This window comes from Octopus sinensis, linkage group LG7 (genome assembly GCF_006345805.1).
Source record: "Octopus sinensis linkage group LG7, ASM634580v1, whole genome shotgun sequence".
NCBI lineage: Eukaryota > Metazoa > Mollusca > Cephalopoda > Octopoda > Octopodidae > Octopus > Octopus sinensis.
Genome location: NC_043003.1, coordinates 58859373 through 58867733, shown reverse-complemented (window position 1 = coordinate 58867733; position 8361 = coordinate 58859373). Strand labels below are relative to the sequence as shown.

Sequence of the window (8361 nt, the reverse complement as noted above, 5' to 3'; positions counted from 1 at the left end):
AATCTGATAATATTTTCCTGTTTAGCTTTGTTTATAGTGTATGAGTGTTGCAATTGCTCTTTTTCATGAATGTATGGTGAGGTTACAAGAAACAGAAATACCAGTTTTGGCAACATATGAATAAATAAATAAATATATATATATTATATATTATATATATATATATATATATAATATATACCAAACACCCTCCCTCACTTAGTAACGACTATACTGTTTTGCTTTTCGGTTGTAAAATTGCGAATAGCCACCTTAACAATTTATATTGACTGATCGCTAAATCCACAAGCTTTTTTGTTATTCACTTTCTGCTTATTTTCTCTCATTCCTTTCTGATGAATAGCGTAGGCTCGAAATGTAAAAGACTTTCTCACCTTTCCGAGCGTCAAACTAATACACCTGCTTGTTTTTTATACACCAATCTTCGTTTTTTTTTTTTTGTTTATCTATAAATTTCAACTATGTGTGTGTGTAATTTTTGTTTTTGCTTTTTTTTTTGCGGAGATTACCTCATGTGCAGAATATGTTATGTTTGGCATAACAAGCGTTACCCTAACACAATCTATTTAGCTTACAAGACAAATATAAGTGAAAGCATTGTCTATTATATTTGGTGGCAATTATTTATTAAATATATCATTGACGAAAAGACATGCATATTTATGTTCAGATATAAAATGAACCACAATGAAAATATTTTTGGCTACTTACAATTGGAAGACAAATCAAAATATTCCTATGCAAATATGTATATATGTAATGGACAGAATGAACATTTGAAATAATACTTAATGTCCAAATGTATAAAACGAAAATTGAGGTATGAAAATTAAGTCTATTTAAGATATGCAAAGGTGCATCAGGTCCTTTTCTAAATTTTATAGCAAAGTTATAACCTTTATAATTATCGTAACAAATAATCGGCATGTAATACTGTCTTTGATGAACCGTTCTAATTCAATATAAATTGCAGAACTATACACGAGTTGTCCTCATAAAATTAGACATGTGTACAGTTCTACCAATTACATTGAAATAGAACAGTCGTACTGACGAGCCACGGACGTTTTTACGTAAGTAAAGTAGTTAATGGCGAAATCTTTATTTTGTATATTTTCATTTGTCTTACCCGCTTATGTTCTGGTGTTTGCTGATGTTTCTTTTCTTTGTGATTATATCGTAGGTGATCTATTTCTAGCATATTGGATGTCCACTTAGTGGTCATCCCTTTAATACGCATGTATATATTTAGATATATACATATATATATATTTCTGGGTTCAGTCACCTTGGACAAGTGTCTTCTGCTATAGCCTCATGCCGACCAAGGCCTTTTGAGTAGATTTGGTAGACGGAAACTGAAAGAAGCCCGTTGTATATGTGCGTGTGTGTCCGTGTTTGTCCTTTACCACTGCTTGACAACTGGTGTTGATGTGTTTAGGTCCCCGTAACCTAACGGTTCAGCAAGAGAGACCGATAGACTAAGTACTATGCTTATAGAGAATAAGTCCTGGGGTCGATTCGTTCGGTTAACATTCTTCAAGGTGGTGTAATGGCCGTAATCGAAGGACTGAAACAAGTAAAAGACAATGTTTGCATATATGTATAGGTGTATGTATATATATTAATATATATATATATATATATATATATATATATATATATATACAGAGAGCGGGGAGTGAGAGAGAGACATATAGCAGACAGACAGATAGATAGATAGATAGATATATAGATAGATAGATAGATAGATAGATAGATAGATAGATAGATAGATAGATAGATAGATAGATAGATAGATAGATAGATAGATAGATTGATAGATAGATTGGATTAGAGGATGTTTAGCGTATGTATTACTTACAGGCTTTCTCATGTTGACATTTATGTTGGTGAGGTTCAGGTTGAAACTCTCATACAGGGATATGCTTCAGTGTTATGTGCTAGGAACAAGAGACCATGGTGCAATTTAGTTAACTCTTTCAAGAAAAGAATATTGGAAATCAGTGTCCGATTCGTTATGGGAGATAACTTAGATTGTTACAAGAAGCTACAGTAAATGCGTTCTAAGCATTATGATGATAGTGTATGTGTGTGTGATTTAAAAATTATCTTCAATACTACGTGGTCTCCGGTTCGTTCCCGGGATGCAGAACCACGGGCTTTTTTTTTTATCTATTGTAGCCTCAGTGCGACGAAATCCTCGTGAAAGAAATTTGGTAAACAGAATGTGTGAGGAAGATCGTTGATACATCCAAACTGTATGGACGACTTCACTTATTTTGGACTGAAACATCATCTGTCTCGCATTAATATTGCCATTTGGCCTGACATTCCTTAAGAGGAGTCCTCAGTGTTGCAAGAATTTGGTCCAGTTTTCGGGTCGAGGAATAACAAACTCTTTTTTTTCATCATTCTCACGGGTAAGAAAAAGAGCATCAATGTACCCCGTGCTCCTCTAAACCATATAAATCGGAGGCATTTTATTAATATAGAGAAATACAGATCTTTAGAAAATGGTAGAAGATAGAGATTGAAGATACAATACGTCAGTGATTTAATAGTCGCGCACATTGATGAGTGATTGTTTGACCCTATGTAGGATAGTCCTTTTGTTGAGAGTATATAATCAATTTTGTTAAGTATGCGGCAGTTTCATCATTCCAGATTTGACAAAAATAAACCTACTAATTTGAGGCACTTGTATTTCGTTGAAGGCCGAACAAGTGCCGAGAAAATGTTTCGTAACATCTGAGTGGAAACCTAATCTTTCAAAGGCGCTTGGCTTGATTCAGTACAATCGGTACTTCTTTGTCACTCTATTGTACTAACTTTCAGTTCATTGTGAAGTATAACATTCGATGAAATAATCCTGCAAATGTGTCTTGACATCTCAACTTCGTGAAATAAAAATGGAGTACCGTAAATCCTCGAGTATAGTCCGCCCTTGAATAGAATACGCAGGGGATTTTTAGGGGGCTGTACTTCTGAAAAACCTAAACCTTGTGTATAATACGCACCCCTTCTCTAACTTGAGTCGTGCGTAATTAAGCTAGCAGCACCTAGTCGAAGAAACACTTCTGTGCATGCGTAATACAATAATGGTGGTGTTCTTAATTGTTATAGGGGAATGTAAATATGTTTGCAAATTGTTTCTTTTTTAATATGTTATTCTGTGTTCTGAATACTTTTATTTCAATAAATGTTGTTTACTACAAGTTATGGATGATTCTTTTATGACTTCATTACTTTCAGGCTTAGCTTAAGGTATTTTCGCGCCCGACATCACAAAATGTGTCTGAATAAACATTGCCGGACAGCAAATAGAGACTCGGACATTGCTTAGAAAATATTTTTCATTTTTAACCTCGTATATAGTACGCATTAGGTATTTTGACCTTTAAATTTTGGGAATAAATGCGGATTATAATCGAGGATTTACGGTAAACTTCAGTGCATCTCACTTCCTTTATAGAATTATCCGGCAAGTAACATATACAACTTGTGATGGCAAATATGTCCTGATATTGATAATAGTTAAATCTACTTTGATTACCTCTCTACGGAACTTACTCACGAGCTAATATATACTGAATATATTCCACAAGCTACCTAAAGGTTGATTGAATTAATGAATGAAAAACTACGGTGTGTTACATATACGAGTAATTAACCTCAGAGCCTTCTAAAATGCACAAATTTGGGGTTGCCAGCTATCTGAAAAAAACATATTTAAATACCAAACTCTCGCCATAATCTTAAGAGTTTATTTCGTGAAAACTAAAATGCACGATAATACCCAATATTAACACTTCGATTTTGGACTTTATGGGTCTTCGGTTATGTTAATTATTTCTGTAGTAGTAGTAGTAGTAGTAGTAGTAGTAGTAGTAGTAGTAGTAGTAGTGGTGGTGGTGGTGGTGGTGGTGGTGGTGGTGGTGATGGTGGTGGTGGTGGTGGTGGTGGTAACGGTGGTAGTGGCGGTGGTGGCGGTGGTGGCGGTGGTGGTGGTGGTGCTGGTGGTGGTGGTGGTGGTGGTGGTGGTGGTGGTGGTAACGGTGGTAGTGGCGGTGGTGCCGGTAGTGGTGGTGGCGGTGGTGCTGGTGGTGGTGCTGGTGGTGGTGGTGGTGGTAATGGTGCTGGTGGTAGTGGTAATGGTGGTGGTGGTGCTGCTGCTAGTGTGGGCAATGCTGATGTAGAGGTGGTGCTTCGCTGTTGTTAACTGTGGGTGTCATAGCTTTGCTGTGGCTATCGCCACGGTGCTGGAGAAATAGGCGTTTATGGGTGTGTAAGATAATTTTAAAATTCCAAATACGTTAAATCATCAAAACTATAATTATTTCTGTAAAAACTTCTTTTTTTTTTTTCGTAATTTTGAAAATACAAAAGTGTGGGAATGATTTTCGAAAACTCCAGAAATATTGAAATTTTCTTCATTAAAAATTCAAAATATAACCGAGTATCACTTGAAATTTAATGGCAGAATTCTCACCATTTCCTGCTCACAGCCCTTAAAGAAACGTCCCGCAGCATTGTTGAACATGTTTTGATATAATTATTTCAGTTTATTTTCTCCTATTTTTGATATTTTTTTATTATTATTGCATATACTAATTACAGTATATTTTTCTTTTCCCTCTATTTAATTTTCTTTAATATAGTTTTTAATGCGAAAATATGATTTTCTTAGATAAATATGAATCTATGTTTGTTTCGAATTTTTTCATTAGTTTTCATTTAATTTTTCATAGTCGAAAATTTTGCAGATTTTAAACTTTTTTTTATACACGAGGGAGCTCAAGTTTAGGTACATCTGTTTGATTTTCAAAGTGATTGAGCGTTACCTATTTCAATTACATCTCAATAAAATGCCCTTAGATTCATATTTTTTCGTTTGAAATTTCTTTTGACTAGGCATTTTGTATATAAAATAAAATTTTAATTTTGATAAGACTGAAATAAATTCATAAAGGCATTTTCTGCTAAACGTGTTTTTCTTCAAACAGCATTTGCGATGATAATATTTATTTATTTATTTATTATTTAATTCGATTTAGGTGCAAACTTAAAAGTTAAATATAAAGTATTCATAAACAGAAGAAATTACTGGTATTATTTTTATGGGTCCCCGAAATAATGAAAAACCATGCTGATTTTAATAGGATTTCAACTCGAATTTTACAAGGTTAATATTAAGCGCTACAATGCACTTCCTATCTCAGTTGATTTTCAGTTTTATTTATTTCTATCTAAATTCTTTACGTTTTGAAATCAAATATCCGCCAAGGCCTACTTTACTTTTCATCCTTTCGGGTCGATAAAGTAAGTATCAGTTGAACACTGAGATCGATATAATCGACTTATTCCCGCCTTAAAATTGCCGGTCTTGTGTCGAAATTTTATAAAATATTCAGATTCTTTGAAAAGTGTTGCTTTCTTTTTAACTAAACAAAAATGCTTAACATATTAAAAAGGAAGAAAATACTGAAAACATGTCAAGACCCTGAAACCAGTCTAGTCTACTGGTCTTGCCACGCTGAAGGGGAGTGGTTCGCTCCCTTACTAGCAATATAACAGATACATGTTGTGTGTCGTTAACCAGCTGGAAAAGATGTTTTCCTGGCGTTAAAAATGCAGTAACACACCATAATGGCAACAAACATTATAGTTTAGTATCGTACTACCTGTACGTCTTTTAGAGATTTTAGAACTCGCTTCTTGAAGAAAATATTAGTATATTTTTCCCTATATTTTTTGGTGATAAACGCAATGAAATGGAAAGCCTTCCCGATCAGGAAAGGAAACCATAGTCTCAGCTCTATCAATCGTCAACTATTACTCAGTACCACTCAGGACGTTTCAGTCGTAAAGTATTGATTCCGTCTGATTTAGAATAGCTCAACAGGTTTCAGGGGAAGAAGACCAGAGTACAGTAATCCCTCGACAATTGCAGGTGTTACGTTCCAAACCCTACGCGATAGGGGAAAATCCGCGAAGTAGAAACAGTACTGTATTGTGTATATATATTATATATATATATATATATATATATTATATATAATATATATATTTTATTTTATAAATGCAAAACAACACCAAGAAGGAATCGATGGTAAGCTTAAATAATAAACCGTGATAGGTGAGCCGCGATAGGTGAACCGCGATAGGTGAACCAAGATGTGGCGAGTGACTATTGTATTGAACTTTGAGGGAAATAGCTGGATGCTATTTGAACTATGGAAATAGACTATCTTAGAAAAGTAACTGCCGTTACACATTGATTTTCTATTGCAGATATTCCCAGAATTATTTTGTTACGAAACCCTTGTACGATTTTCCACAAATCACAGGACCCATACCTCTAGTTTATGGACTACCCACCCTATTTTTCGTAAGGCGACAGTTTATAATACGAAAATTATTTTAGAGATAGTATTCATATAAAATATATAAATAAATTATTTTTGAAAACAAATATTATCATTTTTTAAATCAATTTTATTAAGTTATGTTAAAAGATACCTTACGCCAGGGAACAATGGGATTTTATATATATATATTACTCTTTACTCTCTTTTACTCTTTTACTTGTTTCAGTCATTTGACTGCGGCCATGCTGGAGCACCGCCTTTAGTCGAGCAACTCGACCCCGGGACTTATTCTTTTGTAATCCCAGTACTTATTCTATCGGTCTCTTTTTGCCGAACCGCTAAGTGACGGGGACGTAAACACACCAGCATTGGTTGTCAAACAATGCTAGGGGAACAAACACAGACATACAAACACACACATATATATACGACAGGCTTCTTTCAGTTTCCGTCTACCAAATCCACTCACAATGCTTTGGTCGGCCCGGGCCTATAGCAGAAGACACTTGCCAAGATGCCACGCAGTGGGACTGAACCCGGAACCATGTGGTTGGTTAGCAAGCTACTTACCACACAGCCACTCCTGCGCGCATATATATATCTATATATATATATATATATATATTATATATATATATATATATATACATATATATATATATATATATATATATATATATATATATATTATATATATATATATATACACACACACACACACACACCCACACACACGGAGCCCATTTTGGTAACATAATTCTGAAGTGACTTGTAATCAACAATAAAGATGACACTGTTGTGTCGTTTACTTAAATTGAAACTGTGAAGCAAGTTTCGGTTTCAAATTTTGGCAAAAGGTCTGCAAGTTCGGGGAAGGGTGAGTCGATTACATCAACCCCAGTGTCCAACTGGTATTTATTTTATCGATCCTGAAAGGATGAATGGTAAAGTCGACTACGGCGGAATTTGAACTCAGAACGTACAGACGGCCGGACGCAAAGCATTTTGTTTGGCGTGCTAACGATTCTGCCAGCGCGACGTCCTACTCGGTGAAGCAAATATTATTTTATAATTATGTAGGCGAGGTTTTAGAATCCGTACCATACCGGACAAAATGCTTAGCGACGTTTCTTCCGGTTCTTTACGTATCGAGTTCAAATACCACTGAAGTCGACTTTGCCTTTTTTATCCTTTTTAATCCTAGGAACGATGTAATCAACTGTTTCTCCCTTCAGAATTGTTAGTTTTGTGCTAAACTAAGAAAGGCTTTTACTATTACGTAAAGGCGGCGAGCTGGCTAAATCGTTCGAGCGTCAGAAAATTAGTCTTTCAGATTTTGTTCTGGCTCTTTACGTTCTGAGTTCAAATCGCGCCAACGTCAACCTTGTCGTTCATATTTTCGAGCTCGAAAAAGTCAATTACCAGTCAAAGTATTAGGGTCGATGGTATCGTCTAACCCTTCTTGTCAAAATTACCTGCCTTGTACCGAAATTAGACACAATCCTGTTACGTAAAATCATATGAATCCCCATAACTATAGAAACAGCGAATCCTAAAGACCGCAGCCTAAATTGCCTTTCCACAACCAACAAAGCTTTGATGTCATAATATTGCATAGATACATTAGGATACAAAATTAAAAAACAATTTGTTTCCAAAAGATAAAAGGGGATAATTTAAAGACTCATATTAATTATTCTTTTCTACTCTAGGCACAAGGCCCGAAATTTTGGGTCTTGTGCGCCGCAGCAGACAATGGAGATCTAAGCATTTAATGAATTGACTCCTAGGATGTTATTGATTGTGTTAGCTGGACGTGGATATTCGAAATACTATCCACGATTAAGGTAACCCAGTAATAAGAATATGCATTATATGTCATGAGCAAATGATAAACAAAGAATTATATCCAATCTCATTTCCATTAGAAGATTAATTCCTTTATTAGATAGGTGCTCCTTCTCTTCATTTTATTTTTTCTGTCAAGTGC

General features: G+C 35.0%; 1 long non-coding RNA gene across 1 annotated transcript in view; it reads left to right on the top strand.

Moving 5' to 3' along the window:
• Positions 1 to 8001, top strand: part of LOC118764250 — a 12093-nt gene extending 4092 nt beyond the window's left edge. The window contains exons 3-4 of the long non-coding RNA XR_005000051.1: positions 6001 to 6005; positions 7990 to 8001. This is a non-coding gene — a long non-coding RNA (uncharacterized LOC118764250). The remainder of the gene's footprint in view (positions 1 to 6000; positions 6006 to 7989) is intronic.
• Positions 8002 to 8361: the final 360 nt, after the last annotated feature.